General features: G+C 42.5%; 1 protein-coding gene across 10 annotated transcripts in view; it reads left to right on the top strand.

Annotated features, from left to right (window-relative positions):
* SLC4A4 (solute carrier family 4 member 4) overlaps window positions 1-18,897 on the top strand; it is a 424,139-nt gene that overhangs the window by 106,657 nt on the left and 298,585 nt on the right. Inside the window, exon 1 of one of the 10 annotated variants that reach the window (XM_072748818.1) lies at window positions 17,744-17,970. The exons of 8 other annotated variants lie outside the window; for them this stretch is intronic. The gene's annotated coding sequence lies outside the window, so the exon portion shown is untranslated. Of the gene's footprint in view, window positions 1-17,743; window positions 17,971-18,897 lie in introns of those variants that run through there. One more of the 10 variants, XM_072748816.1, reaches the window with a different exon arrangement.

Below are 18,897 nucleotides of genomic sequence, written 5' to 3'. Positions count from 1 at the left end.
AAACTGTGAGTGTGCACATGCACGTGCATGCCTGTACACAAAGGCATGCATGTATGATTAGGATACTAGGTACAGTTTTGGGCAGGTCAGGTCACATGAAAAACTGGGGTGGGATAGATATTCGGGAGCTAAGCAGAGTGATTTTGCCCGAAGTCAAAGCTCCTCCAGTGTTGGGGGAAGTTTTCCAAAAAATGAGAACTAAGTGTAAAGCCTAATGACCTCTCAGAATTTTCTGTCGTCTGATGTGCGCTTTGTTGTTGGCTTGCGTGTAATTTGTACTTGCTTTTATTTTCATTACTAGTAGCAATCCTGAATTTTGTCTCTTAAAAGACTGGCCTGTGACTGTAGCTCGTGACCTGTTATAAGGAGCTAGTAAGGCAGGTAGGGGTGTCTCTGTTCTTGTTTTTGGGATTGCAGACACAAGGGACTTCCACAAGCTGGTGGGTTTGAAGGCAGGGACTTCTTTTGCCACCACACAGGCCCATCTTTCTGGGGATTACTGAGTTTTCACTGCACACCAGTTGCTTTTCATAAACAGCCATTCCTGTGGCTGTCTTTGGGATTGTGCACCTGTGTATCCACAGATGTCATGAAAAATGTCAAGGTAAGAGGGAAACCCCTTTCTTCTCTGCTCCCCACTCAGGCTGTCCCCTTGTAGTATGTTTGTGACTATTCAGTTGGCACTAATGCTTCAGTCATTTTTTTTGGTGTGGCCTCCTGGCATCCAGATCTATCTTAGTACATTTTGTGAGTGGCCTGTGTGGAGAACTGAACTGTCTGGGGCTCCTTCTTTGATACAGACTGATCCCGTCCTGAGGGCGTACAGATGCCTTTAGCTGTGGCCTCCTAACTTGGTTTATACAGCCTTATATACAGCACTTGAGAAAGTGTGTCATCCTCAGCCTGGGGTGATGCTGCCCAACAGCTGTAGGAGAAGTAATGGCCCCTGTGGGGAGGGAAGAGGATTGAGAGGGAATGGTGATTCACACTACTCCAGGCGCATTGTGGATTTTCTAAGCTGTTAGCATTTCTTGGTCAAGGAATTGGTGAAATGCTGGATACATTTACTAATGTTTCTGAAGCTTTTTCACGTCATAGAATACTTAGTAAGTAATAATATTTGGACGGCACTCTGGGTAAACAATCCAGACATCTTGCGGCTGGAGGTCACTGGCCTGGGACTCTGGCTGTGTCTGGCCCTGCCTGGTAGTCCCCAGGAATGGGGAATGGACCTCTCAGTCCACCTGTAAGTATTCCCAGCACACTGATCAGAATGATCAAGATTCACAGTTGACATAGTAGCAGCTTTATCCAGTGAAGTAAATTCTATGCTGGGAGCTTAGGTAATGATTTTGTTTCTCCTGTGATTTCTTTATGTTCTTAGAACCTCCTTTGGTCTGAATTGTGTTATCTCTAACCCAGACTCAATATGATACCTACCTTGTTAGCTGTTAGGCACGTTGAAAAAAATAATTTGTGTGAACTCTTTGAGCACCTTGAAAGTGTATCGTAGCCTGTATGATACGGTGGTATTACAAAATTTTGAAAGTATTTTGTCCACCCTCCTGTCTTCTACTTGGTCCTGTTGATTGTACAGAGTAGATGAAAACAACACAGATGGGCTTGGTTTTTTAATTGTTTTGAATTCATTAATTTGCTTTTGACTGCTTTTTTTGGTTTATTAAGAACTTTGTATTCTGGTTCTGTCCAAGGTGCAGATGGTCATGCTTTCAAAACACCGTATTGTCATAATAGCACCCATTTAAAATAATCAATACACTGCTCCCAGTTTCACCATTTTCAGCACCATTGATTTGGTCCTTGAGGAGAAGGTGATGCTCTTCCCTGATACTCTGGGTCTGATCCTCCAGGAACCCCCATCCACTTTGTATCTTTCTTAGGTTACTAGGGAGGGAGAACTAGACAAATGAACCCTGTGCTGGGCACATTCGCAGCCCATAGGGGATGGCAAAGGTGTTCGAGTCAGACAGTTCTGAGTGTGAATTTCCATCCTTCCCTTTTTAGCCTCTGTACCCTCAGGCATTCTCTTTATGGCTCCCAGACTGCATTCCCTCCTGTGTGGAATGTAGCTGGTCGTAACTGCAGGGAGTGTGTGTTGTTGTGAAGATCATAAGTGAACCATCTATAGGGACCAGCAAATAGTAGGTACACAACAAAGTGTGTCTGTGATTATCATTATAGATAATTTCTTAGTGTCATATAGAGTCAGTAGTGTTACTATAAACTACCAAGTTTGTTATTTCTATTTTAGGAAATTATTAATTTCAGAAAATTAGTTCTTACCAAAGATATGTTAGTGAAGACCCTAGGATACCTTCTTTTCACCTTTATTTTGTTGCTTTTACCCCTCAGTCACGTCCATCCTTAAATTTTCTTTTATTCTGACTTAACACATTAACTTTTGGGGTCATTTTTAAGTTTTTTCTTGGTCTACAAGCAGGTCGGTGTTTCACAGTGTGACCACCTATCAAAAATACTCTGCTGACTTATTTCTAGTCCTCAGCCATGTTCCCAGTTAGCCCTCTGAGTATTATCAACAAGTTGTGAATTTTGACCTCTGGTATATCAAGAGGTACAAGCTTGATGAGTTCTTTCCTTGATGCCCCTGTACTTTCTATAAAGTTAGGAGAGGGAAGCTTCCCTCATCCTTTGTTTTTAGCTCCTACTCTGGACCTCGTAAGCTTAGAAAAAAAACTTTAGCAGAACTACCTGGTAGTTCTGAGAAGGAGCCTGGCATGGGAGTGCTAGCAATAGGCAGAGCTGGGTTTGAGTTCCATCTTGGCCACTTGCTAGCAGTGTAATGTTCATAGACTTGTGCCTATCTGCGAAAAGTTAAGGACCCTGAGCATAATAGTGCCAGCTGTGTGTGTTGCCTGCAGCTCTTTGCCAAGCATTGAGCATACAGAATACTTTGTTCACAATTAAACAATGTTGGGATTACTAAACCCATTTATCAGATGAGGAAATTGAGACCAAGACTTAATAACTTGAATTACATTCCTTTTATAAAAAAAGTCTTTGCTAGTTTTTAAAAGGCAAGTTTGTGAGTGGGACAAGGTTGGGAGAATCAGAATTAGACGAGAAATTTTAGACTTGCCCAAACATCAGCATTTAGAGTGTATTAGACTTATCTTTCCTGAGACTGAATAATAAGATGTTTCTTCTAATGAGTGAGTGGTCAGTGCTAATGCCAAGCAGTGCCCATCAATAATGTAATGAAGCAATGAATGAGTTGGCTACCAACAAAGTGGCATTTATATAGCTTAGTGAGTAGTTTTTATGTGTAGATGCTCATTATATGCTTGCCTTTCAAAGCCCATCGTAAAGAAAAATGAATCTGTGAACCTAACAGAGGCAGGTAACCCTAAGCCGGTCATCACTTCCATTTGGTAGAAGAGTGCCATCATTTGCACTAAGCTGGTCTTTCCTGGTGTCGACTGTTGGTTTTGCAAAACTGTGAGTACTGGCAGGAAGGCTGACAAAACAGACCTGGAGGTCTCTGTCAAGGCTGGAATGTGATGGTGATAGTCTGACTTGCACTGTTTTGGCTCTTTCCCCTTCAGCTCGGCTGCAACTGGTAAGTTGGGAGGACTATGAAAGTTCAAACAAGGGGAGATTGGACAGAAAGGAAGCTAAACTTAAGACTCTTCTTGGCAGGGGGAATTTTTCCTAATATTCAAATGAAGACATAGGTTTTCCTTTTTAACTAATGGTTTGAGAACTCGATTCGAGTTGGTAATAGTTTGCAAGCAAGTCCCAGAGGTTCAGAGAAGGGATGTTGTGACTCAGAGCAGGTCTTCAAGGATGAATTGATGTTTTTACTTTGGTCTTTATGTGTCATGTGTTTGTCCAGATGATTGATTTTTGAAATAAGGAGCAAATTTTTTTGCATTTGAAACAAATGTAAAAAGAATTGCCTTAGAATATAAGTGTACGTCGTTTCTTCTTGGGGTAGGTTTGTCTCAACCCAACTGATTATAGTTAATTTTATTTGTGATTATCTGTTAGAGATAACACTAGTATTTATCCTCTGATTGCCGCTATTCGTTTGATGACCTTTCTAACCAAATGCATTCTGCTTTTAATTTGTTTTTGGAATGCCATCATTATATATGGTTGTTTGGAACTCAAACTGTGTTTCTCCATAGGAAACAATGTTAGAGTGATGCTTTGGGTTTCATTGAGCCCAAGCAAGTCTGTTTCATCTGTCATATACCTAAAGTGATCCTTTTGGCATTGTACTATTATTAGTTGATTTTAATACTATTAGTTGATAACATATATGGTTCTGTCACTTAGAGACTTTTTTTCCCCTGGTCAACTCACTTATATCTTTAAATCTCTATTTCATCAATTGTACAATGGGGATATTAATACCATTTATCTCATGGACTGATAGTAAGGTTCAAATATTGTCCAAGCAAAGCACTTATTATATTAGCTTATGTTATTATTACTGTAATTTGGCCACATTTGTAGTCAGTTGATTTTTGTGAGTTGGCTTTGTAACGTAACCAAAAATGTAATAATATTTCTTTGGGAAAAATTGGTATCCTGTATTTGGCAAGAAGGGAAGTATGGTGTCACCGAGAACACCCTTCCTGTGCTTTTCCCTTTGACCCCATCAATGTCTAGCAACAGAAGGACTATGATGGTTTTTAGATGCTTTTTGTTCTTCCAGGGTGCCAGAGAAAGCTCACTGTCTCAGACACAGACATCATGTATTTGTACGTACAGGCAGTCCTGACTTTTCATAGGTTCAGCTTTCATACAAACCATACTTGGATATATGCGAACCCCCATAATTCACCTTTTGCATTCTGCTGGTGTTTTTTGGTATGTCTGCTAAGAAGTGGAGGGGCATTAGCAATGACTTCTGTTTGACTTTGCGCACAGCCAGTGGTGCAGTGTTGTCAGCATCGCCGGGCTTATGTGCACCTCTGTGTTTGTTGCCGCAGGTGTTAGAGTGCTCCGTTGCATTTTCCAGTGCAATTTTACACAAATAAGGGGAGAAATTAAAAGTGCTGATGCTAATACTAAGAAACATAGGTCTCATAAGCTTTGCTTGTTTTGACTAAGATGGACAGGATGAGCCATGCCAGTCAACCAAGTACTTGTTGGATTAAAGCCTATATATTAAGAAGGACAAGAGAAAAACATGTTGAAATGCCTAATACACACTTTTATTAATTATGTCTAAAATGAAGCATATGAATGTGGTTTTAGAGTTGTTTTATTCTTTAGATACAGAGCTATCTTTATAACATGTAAATATATTTGTTGTGACTTTTGGATTATACTTGTTTTCTGGAATGCATTGGCAGAGAAGAAGAGAGGCTTATATAGAATAGTTTTAAAATTTTTTTTAAAGATTTTATTTGGGACGAATAAAATCCCAAGGAGCCTGGGTGGCTCAGCGGTTGAGTGTCTGCCTTCAGCTCAGGGCATGATCGGGCTCCTTAGAGGGAGCCTGCTTCTCCCTCTGCCTGTGTCTCTGACTCTCTTTTTGTGTCTCTCATGAATCTTTTTTTAAAAGAGATTTTATTTACTTTGAGAGAGAGAGAGAGAGAGAGAGATTACAAGCAGGAGTGAAGAAAGAGGGCAAAGCAGTCTCTCCCCTGCTGAGCAGGGAGCCCGATGCAGGACTTGATCCCAGGACCCCAGGATCATGACCCGAGCTGAAGGCAGATGCTTAACCAACTGAGTCATCCAGGTACCCCACAGTTTTAACGTTTTTAGAAGGCATTTTATTTTGGCAGATTTGAAACATGAACAAAGAAAGAAAGAGAAGAAAATAGTACAGTGAACTCCTATGTACCTATTACCCAGCTTCAACAATTACCAACACGTTGACAGTCTTGTTTCATATTCTTCCTCCAACCCCTTTTCTTGCTGGAGTATTTTAAAGCAAATCATAAATCATACCATTTCACCAGTTAATAAATATGTCAGTGTTTATTTCTAAGAAATAAAGACATGAAAAAAAGTAACCTCAATTCATTATCATACCTGATCAAATGAACAGTTTCTAAGTACATCTAATAATTAATACTCAGATTTCCTTGATTGTCTTAAAAACATTTTTAAAACAATTGATTTGTTTGAATACATATACTGCATTTGATGATTAAGCCTGTTGGTTTTTTGTTAGCTACCAGGTCAAAGAAGGTTATTTTTAGGTTGGGGAGTACCATACTCCTGCAGGGTTGGCGGCTACTGGATAACAAAGGAAGCCACTAGAGCCAAAGAAGCATTTATTCCATCCGTAGGCAAGAGATGGCAAGCCAAGGGCATTTCCCCTCAAAATACAATAAGCATAACTATGGAATTGGCAGTCTTCCTATGTCCTTCCCATTCTTTTTAAACATTTTTTTCTTTAAGCAGGGTGTGGAGCCTGACATGAGTTTGAACTCATGACCCTGAGATCAAGACCTGAGCTCAAGACCTGAGCTGAGATTATGAGTCAGACACTTAACTGACTGAACCACCCAGACTCCCCATATGTCCTTCTCATTCTTATAAAATTAATCTAGAAAAGTTATTGTTAAAAACAGCTTCAAATGTGTTCTTTATTATTTAAAGCATAGATTTGAATCATAGGTGTCAAAAAGCCATCAATAAATCAATTCCATGCTATTCTCCCGATATCTGCCTATTAATCATCTGCTTTGACATCTTCTAACATTGCTACTGCTCTCTCTGGGGTCAGTTTAGGTAGACAAGGATTCAGGTGGCAACTGCTTGAGTCATGAACTCCAAGGCTAGTTAGCAGAAGTTAATAAAGATTGTATGGATACAGGATGCCAGGTGGCCTTAGTTCTGAGCACTGATGCATTGCTCAGTACCTTTGCAAAGCTGGCATTAGTGTGCAGATACTGGACACTGGGGTCAGCCTTCTGTGGTGTGCTGGTCTACCCATGGCTCTGCAGACACAGGACTGGGTCAGCTCTGGCAAAGCTGTCATAGGACCCTGACCCACAGTCCCTGCCTGTAACTGCTCTGCTACATTCTGAGTGGAACGATGTTCCAAGAAGGACCTTGCTGGAAATGTTTATATAATGACAAAGATTTAAAAAGTAAAGAAGACCGTAAGCTTGAGGAAAAAATCACTTCTGTTCAGAACAGTTCAGTGGTTAGTTGCTCAGAGTAAATGTCAAGCCTTTAGAACAGCCTCCCAGGCCACGCAGCCTGCCCTTTCACTGCCTATACATCTCTGACCTTATCTTCTATCCTCCACGTTCACTCAGCTTTAGCCACTTGTCTCCTTGATGTTCCAAGAATCTGCCAGGCTCTTTCCTGCCTCAAGGCCTTTTCATTTGCTCTTCCTTCACACACTCACTTCCTCACCTCCTTCAGGAGGTCTTTACTTAACTACCATTCAGATATTCCCTAAGTACCTATTTAAAACTGCCCCCTCCATATCCCGCCCCCATCCCCATCCTTGGCCTACCAGCACATGCTAAATCTCTTTCTTGCTTATATTTCCTCAGAGGAGTGTCACCTTCTATAGTACACAATTTACTTTTAAATTTTGTTTATCATCTATTTCTCACCATGAGTTTATCCTTAGTGCCTAGAATAATGCCTAGTTGTAGTAGACACTCAAGAAATTGTTTAAATGAATGAATAAATGAGTTAAACTCTGGAAAATTTGATCACAAGTATACACAGAAGGATTCCTTGTGGGAAATGAAGGGCACACTTTGAACAACCTTGTGGAGAAAGACCCTTCAGTAGGGAACAAAGAGTAGAGATGTGTCTTCATTATTCATGTAACAGTGAAGTGTGCTCATAAAGCTCATAAACAGAAAAAGTTGTTTTTCTGTTTAGTGGCATAGCCCATATGGTAAGTGATGTACCCTTCTCACATTTGTTACAGTAGATCCTTGGCATGTGTGAACCTAACAATTGTGATTTCAGCTCTTTGTTGGCGGCCCTGAATGGTTATATGGTGTAGACGCTGCTTTATAGCAGTGCATGTGGTGAACTGTGTGGATGGTGGGCCCAGACTGAGCCTAGTGGATGGGCTACCTCCTGCATTGCAGGTCATCCTGGTTGCTTTCTTTACCCTGAGAATTGAGAAACTCGTAAAGTTATACTTGACTACATGGTGTATCAGAAATTATGCTACAGGGATATTTGTGAATTTGAGTATTTGCAAAATTAGGTTGGGAGAGACAATGTTTCATGAATGTCAAGGGTCTGTATGGTCTAAGGGTGACCTGGTTTGTCTTTCACCAAAAGTCTGTTTAATATTTGTGATTCCAGGTTCCTAAAGGTTTAGAACAGATTTCAAAACAGCCAAAGAGAGGCAGCATGATAGATAGTGGCTAAGAACACAGAACTGTAGGCCTAGACTGCCTGGGTTCACATTCTGACTCAACAGTTACTAGCTGGATGACTTTGGGCAAGTTACTTAATATCTCTGTGCTTAAGAGATAATGAAGACAAAAATGGTACATACATCAATGGATTGTTGTGAGAATTAAATGAGTTAATAACACTTGTCTAGCAGTTACAGCAGTGGCTGGCAAATAGTAAGCTCAACCTAAGTGTTTGCTAAGTAAGAATAGAGGCATTTATTTGGGAGGCATGTTAGAGGATGCTTAAGTCTTTGGCCAGGAGGCACACCAAGAGAGGGAAAGAGGTGAGAATAATTGATGTAATTTGTAGACATATTTCAGTTAACCAATATTAAAAAAAAAAACCTTGAAGGTAGTGCCTAACAGGCATGGATTATTTAATTATACAGGAATAGAGTAGAGTGGGTGAAATTGTGGATTGCTTTAGATGGCCTGCTTGGTCTTCTCATATCACATTGTACTGTGTGATTTGTGGTTAATTATTTAATGTCAAACTTTAAGTCTAAGATGGGTTTGTGAAAAGTACTTACCTCATGGAATTGTCATGAGGATTTAATAAAAAAATCATTGTAAAGTGCTTAGCACAGTACTTGGCATGTGTAAGTGTTTAAAAATGGGACTCTTTTTTTTTTTTCAAATTAATGGATGATGAGAGTTCCTAATCTCAATTCCTACATTGTTATAGGTGTTGAAATCTTTTGGCTAAAAGTCTAAGGCCTATTCTGTTTCTGAACCAGTCAGACAAAATTTCACAGCGTTGAGAAAGAAATAATGCGTGCTTGATGGTAGCTAACAAGAACTCAGCCAAATGCTAGGAGCCTCATCTCCACCAGTGGCTGTGATGGTTGAGGACGGAAGATGTGAGCAGTATGGCTGCCACATTGGGTAGAGGTTGGCACCTTTCCCTAGAGTCAGCTCTGGGTGTTAGAGGTTGGTAGGTCAGGGGCTGTGCCTGACCAGTGCCATCCAGCTGACTCCCAGTGCTGTGTCCTAGAACGAACTCCTGCTCTTGAGTCTCTATTCACCTGTCAACCAGGATCTTACTAGAGGTCATGGTAAAATCCACAATAAATGTATGTGAAATCATCATCTAAAATGAAACGTATGACAAATCAAAACCACAATGAGATACCACCTCACACCTGTCAGAATCTAAATCTAATCTAAAATTAACAACACAGGAAACAATAGATGTTGGTGAGGATGATGAGAAAGGGGAACCCTCTTGCGCTATTGGTGGGAATGCAAACTGGTGCAGCCACTCTGGAGAACAGTGTGGAGAGTCCTCAAGAAGTTAAAAATAGAGCTACCCTATGACCCAGCAATTGCACTAACATATTTATCCAAAGGATACCAAAATGCTGATTCAAAGGGGCACGTGAACCCTAAGGTGCATAGCAGCATTATCTATAATCGCCAAATTATGGAAAGAGCCCAAATGTCCATCAGCTGATAAACAGATGAAGAAGTGGTATATATACACAAGGAAATATTACTCGGCCATTAAAAAGAAATGAAATCTTGCCATTTGCAACAACGTGGATGGAGCCAGAGTGTATTATGCCAAGCGAAATAAGTCAGAGAAAGACAAATACCATATGATTTCATTCATATTTGGAATTTAAGAAACATAACAGATGAAAACAGGGGAAAGGAAGAAAAAATAAGATAAAAACAGAGAGGGAGGCAAACCATAGAGACCTTTAACTATAGAGAATAAACTGAGGGTTGCTGGAGGGGAGTGGGTAGGCAGATGAGCTAAATGGGTGATGGGTACTAAGGAGGGCACTTGGGATGAGCACTGGGTATTATATTTAGGTGATGAATTACTAAATTCTGTCCCTGAAACCTATAGTACACTGTATGTTAACTAACTTGAATTTAAATTAAAAAATGAAATGTATGAATTAACTGTGGATATTAGTTACCTGTGCTATTCCTGTACCAATTACCATAAATAATTAACATTGACTGTGTATAAATGTAAAGTTTGGCTAAAATTTCCAGTGCTCAAGATTTATATTGACATTTTAAATCCTAATTTCCTCTTCAAGTAGCTACTATGAGGGTCTTTATTGGTTTACCTAAACAAGTTTCAGAATTTTATTTGTCTAGTTACAGGTCTCAGGAACAAAATTGAACTTTCTTTATAACTTCTTATACTTCTTCAAGTTTTTTTTTTCTTAAGATTTTTTTTATTTATTTGAGAGAGAGCATGAGCAGAGGGAGGGGGCAGAGGGAAAGGAAGAAGAGACTCCCTGCTGAGCAGGGAACCAGATGTGGGGTTTGATGCCAGTGGATCCCAGGACACTGGGATCCTGACCTGAGTCAAAGGCAGGCACTTAAATGACTGAGCCACCTAGGTGCCCCATTCTTCAGGGTATTTTTAAAGCAATTTAAGCTGCAGTTTATTTTTAAGTTTATTCATTTGTACATTCATTGAGCAAATATTTTCTTAGAATCTTCTACAAGGCAGGTCCAGGTGCCTCTTAACTTTGTAGTTTAAACAGATGGGGAAATTCTGATTTGAATTTCATTCTGCCTTTACATATTTCAGTCTAGTTATAGTCTCTGTGAAGGGTTAAGTTCTTAAATTAGCCAATAAGGAGAAGAGTAGATATTTAAAATCATACTTAAAAAATACCTTAATTCACCCACAGACATAACATCTTTCAGAGAATACAACATAGCCCTTTTCTTCTTGTTTTGGAACAAATCACTGTTTTCTTTAGTTGAATACCAAACCATGTAATTGGAAGTTTGCTCATGTATATTCGTTTTTAAATATTTTATTCATTTATTCATGAAAGACACACATACACACAGAGAGGCAGAGACACAGGCAGAGGGAGAAGCAGGCTCCATGCAGGAAGCCCAATATGGGACTCGATCCTGATACTCCAGGATCATGCCCTGAGCCAAAGGCAGATGTACTTAACCGCTGAGCCACCCAGGCGTACCTCATGTATATTGCTTGAAAAATACTTTTAGGACCTTTTAAACTTAGAGACGCATTTAGTACCAAACATGTACCTACCCTCAGTGTACCCTTTCTTCATTGGTTGGTTCATTTGTTCATTCATCAGCATTTAAAGAGCACTTGGAATATATAGTGACTGTGCTTTACACTGGAGTTAAAAAGAGCATGGAAAGATGATACCTGCTCTCAAAAGAGTTCATAATGTGGTGGGGATGACATGTCCAAGTGCAGTCGCGTGAGCTTCAGCGATAGTGACAGCGTAGTGTCGTACGTGCCATATGAGAAGCAGACAGGTTCAGGGGGCTGCTGAGAACAGAGGAACACCATGGCTTGGTAGTCTCTTCAGGGCATGGTGTGGCATGGGGGATGACAGGAGCTAAGTGTGACAAGCTCGTGACAAGCCTTAAATTCCATGTCGAGCAGTTTGGACTTCATCTTCAATATAATTAAGAACCATTGAATGATTTTTTTTCCATTGAATGATTTTTAAAAGGAGAGTGATACCAAATGGTATTTTTATAAATGGATGGGTTACAGGAGAGTGGGTTCAGAGCGGGAGACGAGTTAGAGCCCGTGGGTGGGAGGGCAGGTAGGAAGCCACCAATCACATATTGACTTCTAAGCCTGAACATACTGGAGTGTCCCTCAACTCACAGCTGTCTTGCAGGATGGTTTCTAGCTATAGATATTCCCTCTCCCCATATTACCCTGAGGTTTATCTTCTTCTGTTGGCTCTGCCATCTTTATTCTGTGGCTGGTTGGGCTCTGGCTTTTGGCTGAAGACCTGGCAGTGGTGAGGAGGAAGGGAGAGAGGAGAGACTTGCCCAAAGCTGCCCTTCTGGTTTCTCACATGGAGTATCCCCAGCCTTTTCAGCTTGCCTTCACCTTCTCTTAGGACCTTTCTGATTTTCACACCAGAGCATATGAAAAAGGGCAATTGAAGGTTAAAAGAATTGAGAAGGGAGCCTTCTTTCCCTGCCCCCAACAGTAAAAACTGAGAAAGCTTTCAAAGGACAAGGTGCTGAGTATCTGCATTTAGAGGAACGCGACCATTCTGTTCTTCAGGTGGAACTCTGGTCAGAAGCAACACACCGTGGTTGAGGAAGCGCATGGGAAGGCCCACTAAAAAAATTAAAGAGGGTGTGGCTGTGGGGTGCAGGCTAAATCAGGCGAGTGTTCTGAGGGAATCGTGGAAGTCATTCCCTTCTTTGCACACTTGATGCCCTGTCTGGTTACTTCTCCCTTCATCTATCACATGCCCTGAACCTCCATATCTTTCCTCACCCCCTAATTCCTGTGTCCTCTCTGCTACCAGTTCTTTTCTTGTCCTTTGTTGCTGAGTCTGCTGCAGCCTTTCAGAGCTCAGTCAGCAGTCTGGGGACAGAGAGTATAGCAGACCTTGCCCCAACATAGAAAAGATGGGACACAGGAGTTGGGGCCTTTTGGTGACGATCGTAGTCTCCCCAGGCGACACCCTCGTGCATTTGCTCTTAGAGACCGAATTAAGGCCTTGGGGTCTGTAGGACTTGATTCTCTGGTACTTTCTGGGCCCTTAGGGACCTTAGAGTTAAATTCAACTAAAATTAATTGAATTTATCTACTCCAGGAACTTATTTAATTCCTTGAATGTTATGAAGTATTTTTAGGCTCATTTTAAAGGCCACTGGAGTGCGATGGAAGCTGACGTTACGGAGTTAGCACAGAGCGCATCTGGGACTTGTGCTGGCCGGCCTGCTTCTGCATAGATGTAGAAGGGCCAGTCTTGGTATGTGACCATCATAAAAATTGTGCTCCAAGGGGACATTTTTTTAAAAGAGCAGATTCGTAAATGAGCTTTTAGTTTTTTTTGAAATTTTTGTTGAACTGTTTATAGATGCACATGCATATTTGAGAAATAATACAGAGAGATTTCTTTTTTTTTTTTTTTTACTTTATTTTTTTTTTAATTAATTTTTATTGGTGTTCAATTTACCAACATACAGAAAAACACCCAGTGCTCATCCCGTCAAGTGTCCACCTCAGTGCCCGTCACCCATTCCCCTCCAACACCCGCCCTCCTCCCCCTCCACCACCCCTAGTTCGTTTCCCCGAGTTAGGAGTCTTTATGTTCTGTCTCCCTTCCTGATATTTCCCAACATTTCTTCTCCCTTCCTTTATATTCCCTTTCACTATTATTCATATTCCCCAAATGAAAGAGAACATACACTGTTTGTCCTTCTCCGACTGACTTATTTCACTCAGCATAATACCCTCCAGTTCCATCCACGTTGAAGCAAATGGTGGGTATTTGTCGTTTCTAATTGCTGAGTAATATTCCATTGTATACATAAACCACATCTTCTTTATCCATTCATCTTTTGATGGACACCGAGGCTCCTTCCACAGTTTGGCTATTGTGGCCATTGCTGATAGAAACATCGGGGTGCAGGTGTCCCGACGTTTCATTGCATCTGAATCTTTGGGGTAAATCCCCAACAGTGCAATTGCTGGGTCGTAGGGCAGGTCTATTTTTAACTCTTTGAGGACCCTCCACACAGTTTTCCAGAGTGGCTGTACCAGTTCACATTCCCACCAACAGTGTAAGAGGGCTCCCTTTTCTCCGCATCCTCTCCAACATTTGTTGTTTCCTGCCTTGTTAATTTTCCCCATTCTCACTGGTGTGAGGTGGTATCTCATTGTGGTTTTGATTTGTATTTCCCTGATGGCAAGTGATGCAGAGCATTTTCTCATGTGCTTGTTGGCCATGTCCATGTCTTCCTCTGTGAGATTTCTCTTCATGTCTTTTGCCCATTTCATGATTGGATTGTTTGTTTCTTTGGTGTTGAGTTTAATAAGTTCTTTATAGATTTTGGAAACTAGCCCTTTATCTGATATGTCATTTGCAAATATCTTCTCCCATTCTGTAGGTTGTCTTTTAGTTTTGTTGACTGTATCCTTTGCTGTGCAAAAGCTTCTTATCTTGATGAAGTCCCAATAGTTCATTTTTGCTTTTGTTTCTTTTGCCTTTGTGGATGTATCTTGCAAGAAATTACTGTGGCCAAGTTCAAAAAGGGTGTTGCCTGTGTTCTCCTCTAGGATTTTGATGGACTCTTGTCTCACATTTAGATCTCTCATCCATTTTGAGTTTATCTTTGTGTATGGTGAAAGAGAGTGGTCCAGTTTCATTCTTCTGCATGTGGATGTCCAATTTTCCCAGCACCATTTATTGAAGAGACTGTCTTTCTTCCAATGGATAGTCTTTCCTCCTTTATCGAATATTAGATGACCATACATTTCAGGGTCCATTTCTGGGTTCTCTATTCTGTTCCATTGATCTATGTGTCTGTTTTTGTGCCAGTACCACACTGTCTTGATGACCACAGCTTTGTAGTACAACCTGAAATCTGGCATTGTGATGCCCCCAGCTATGGTTTTCTTTTTTAAAATTCCCCTGGCTATACGGGGTCTTTTCTGATTCCACACAAATCTTAAAATAATTTGTTCTAACTTACAGAGAGATTTCTTGTACACTCTGCCAGTTTTTCCCAATGTCAGCATTTCTACAACTTTAGTATAATATCAACCACCAAGATATTGGCTGATATGATCCACTGAACTTACTCAGATTTCCTCAGTTTTACTTAGCCTCATTTTTTCTTTTTTCCTAAAGATTTATTTATTTATTTTAGAGGGAGGAAGAGACAGAGAGAGAGAGAGAAAGACAGAGAGAGAGAGAACACACACGGGGAGGGGGGCAAAAGGGGAGAGAGAGAGAATCCTTAAGCAGACTCCCTGCTGAGTGGGGAGGTGGGGAGACCAATGAGGGGCTTGAACCCAAGGATGCTGAGATCAGGACCTGAGCCGAAATCAAGAGTTGGATGCTGAGCTGACTGAGCCACCCAGGCGCCCCACTTACCCTCATTTTTCTGTGTATTTGTATGTATGTATTAAGTTCTATATAATTGTATCGCTGTGTGGATCCATGTATCCACCACCGTAGGTAAGACACTGAACAGAGCCAATTTCACAGGATCCCTCATGTTGTTCTTTTATAGCCACAAACACCCTCCTGTCCACCGTCCCCCCCCCCCCCCCAGTTTCTACCCCTGGCCACCCTAATCTGTCCTTCATATCTAGAATTTTGTCATTTCAAAAAATGTTACATAAATAGGATCATACAATACATAGCCTTTTGGGATTAGCTTTTTTCACTCAGCGTGACCGCCTGGAGATTCATTTAATTTGTTCTGTGTATCATAGTGTGCTCCTTTGGTCACTGAGTGGTAGGTATCCATACTTGGTTGAATCTTTCACCTGTTGAGAGGCGCCTGGGCTAATTCTAGCTTTTGGCTATTACGAATAAAGCTGCTGTGAACCTTCATGTCCAGGTTTCTGTGTGACCGTAAGTTTTTGTTTCTCTGGGATAAGTGCCCAAGAGTACAAATGAACTTTTAATGCAGTTCATAAATCCAGATTTATGTTTGGCATGATCCTGCCCTGGATTACATTTTCACCTTTTATCCAGTCTGCAGCCTGATTCCATGTGGGGCTGTCACCCATTTCTCCCTGGCCCTGGGCCTGTGTAAATTTCCAGACTGATTAGGGCCCTCCTGAACTCCGAGGAGGGGGTTTGCTTTGCTTTGTTGCTGGCTGATCTCGGGGAGTTGCCTCTGGCCATTGGTCATGCCTGTCAGGTCTGTTGCATTGATGTCTCTTTACCCCAACGTTCATGTCCAGAGCTCCAGCGGCTTCCACAGTGACACCAACAACTGCCGTCTTGTCTCTTCCTCCCTGGGGAGCGGAAGGCCCCTGGGAGACCCGTTGAAGTGTGGACCCAGCACGTTGCAGCCTTTCTTCTGCTCTTGCCCTCCGCTTCCCTGTAGTGAACACGAGTTGCCAAAAGGTGGCACTGCTCCTTGCAGCCACTGCTGTCGCTTGCCCCTGTCGCCTGCCTACGCTTTGGAGACTCGATACTGTTCTTTAATTGTGTGTTGTAAGTGTGGAAAGCAGATTTCCCAAAACCACAAAGGCACCAGTAAAACATTGTGCAGTTTAAAAAAAATTGAAAGAACATATCATGCTTGCAAGTGGAGCGTAATGAAAATGGTTCCCCGCTTCTTAGAAATGACTTGAATAGGGAATAGAATCCAGAGATGTGTGTGTGAGTGTATAATTTTAGATGTCAGGACTGATTGTTGCTTTCTGTGTGGCTCCTGAAGAAGACCTGTGAAAATGCTGCTTTTGCCTTCCCTCTGTTCTAAGACCAGCAAAGCAGGAGGGACAGCCCGCTTTGGAGCTCCGAGACTTGCGATTGGCACCTCTGGGTCCTGAGTGAAGGCCCCTATGCATAGGCTGAAGATAGACTTTTCACGGCAGCAATGGCTAAAAATAACAAAACTCTTTACTTCTCAGTATCTGTCTACTCCCCTGTGTGCGTCACTTTGGTGTGTATGAGGGCATGTGTATAAAGAACTGTTTAAACATTTGCTGTGCACTGGCAAGCTGTTGTAAAGTGCGAGATTATGGGGTTCATTAGACGTTGTAAACAGATCAGACTAGTGAGGATAAAGTAGGGTGGGTTAGAACACGAGGCTAACTAATGCACTTGTTTTCTGCCTGAGCAGAAGGAACCGTCATGGTCAAACTCACGTAGGGACGTGCAAAAACTGGAGCTATTCTGCGCCCCAGGATGCCATTTGGAAAATGGGCAGAAAGGCCCGGTGTGGAGGGTGTGGAGGGTGTGCAGGGTGTGCAGGGTGTGGAGGGTGTGCAGGGTGAGCAGGGTGTGCAGGGTGTGGAGGAGGAGCGTGAGCTGGCCGTGGGATTGGGGCTGCCAGCCCCGGAGCGGTCCTTCACGCGCAGCCTGCGTGCCAGGGTTGGACGGTCCATCTTGGCCCCGGGAGTCTCAGTGTTGCTGCTCCTGTGACCCTGCAGCTCACGACACGGCGAGGGCGCAGGTGGCTCCCCCTCAAGCCGTGACCTTCTTGCTAGTGCATCCTTTGGCAAAAGCCTTAGGTTAAGAGGGAACTCGCTCTGTATAAAGTCATGACCCTGAAACCAGATGCTATTACCATAGAGACGGAGGCGCCGCAGGAGGGATGGGATCGGGGAGGCGGGAGGGCAAGTGAGGCGAACCTAGAGGCCAGCACCCCTGAAGACCTTCAACCTTTAGCAGCGCGGGGACAGGCAGGCTTGCGCTCTGCGGCCCGGGTGCTGGCAGCCTGCCACCTGCTGACTGGCTGGGCGGCAGCTGCTTGCGCGGCGCGGACTAGCTGGGGAGCACGTTGGCAGTTGGCGAGGGCTTCGGGGGTGGGAACTCACAGGGGTGGAATGTAGATGGGTGCCCGGCGCCCAGTGGCTGGCAGTTTTGCACGAATGTTTCTCGTGCCGGGCTTAAGTCACCCTTACAAGCCTGCTCAGTGATTAGGCCCGGCTGGTGAGAGCTGCTCATTTGGCAGCGGGTTTGACATGTGTTGCGGTGAAATCATGTTAGTGTCCCAGGATAATGGAGAATAGGAGAAAGCCCCACGTTGGGTGTGGACTTTGGAGGAAGGGGTCCGACTTCTGCTGTCAGAGCCACTGTTAAAGGAAAGCTGCATTGGCCCTGGGTGGATCTTATACTGACTGGTATGACCCTTATCCCCGTGATGCTGGTGAGAAGCTTCCAAATCTATTCTGAACTTTGCCTCATGCTGGCGATGTGAGCAACCCAGGGAGCTGTTTAGAAGCATGCTCCTTCCTTTCTTTGTTTTCAGCAGAGGCAGCTTGTGTGAAAGGGACACGTTGCAAATGGATTTCGGGGGCCCGATTAGGGATTAGATGAGTTAATTTCTTCCCACTGATAAAAAGGAAAACTGGTCGGGTCAGCCCGTCATGTCAAAAGATATCTCTGTCTGACTAATAATAGCAAGCGATTGCTGAGAGGCCTTAGGAGGGGAAGGCAAATCCAAATACTCGATGTTTGTTAGTATGAAGATGGGAAAAAGTTGTAGAATCCCTGTGCTTGGTGCAGGACCCTGGATGCACCTTGCCTTTTGAGGAGGAGAGGGCTGGTCTGGGGAAAGGCCACTGTGGACCTGCAGGTTTTATATTTTCAGTTTGTGGCAATCTCTCTTTTTCCGCTTCCTACAGGGAAGAGGCTGCTTGCAGATGCTTTGTATTGTCTGTCAGAAAGAACTAGGTTTCTAATTACTTGCTATGTATAGTCTTGGAGGGAATGTGAAATATGTATCAAAGAGCCAAGGAATGCACCCATCATTATTCTCATGAACTCAGAGGGAGCATAGGATGGTGCTTCAATTAGGCTGGATGGTTACTCAGCCTAGGAAGAAGGCTCTCTGGTTATTAACATTTCTTTGGTCTCTTTTAGTTGTTACTGATCTTTCTCCTTTACTTCTGCTTTAGTTCTTGGTTGCGTACAGTTTTGGGAGGGGCTTAGGTGCAAAGGCTAAACCTTTTATTTAGGAAATGTCTAAAAAGTTGATGAAAGACTTTAAGATTAGCTTGATTGTGCTGGGGTGCAGAAATGATGTTCTGTAGGAAACTCTGTTGTAT

This window comes from Vulpes vulpes, chromosome 2 (genome assembly GCF_048418805.1).
Source record: "Vulpes vulpes isolate BD-2025 chromosome 2, VulVul3, whole genome shotgun sequence".
Lineage (NCBI taxonomy): Eukaryota > Metazoa > Chordata > Mammalia > Carnivora > Canidae > Vulpes > Vulpes vulpes.
Note: the sequence above shows the minus strand (reverse complement) of the source record. Positions and strands in the feature narration are given on the sequence as shown.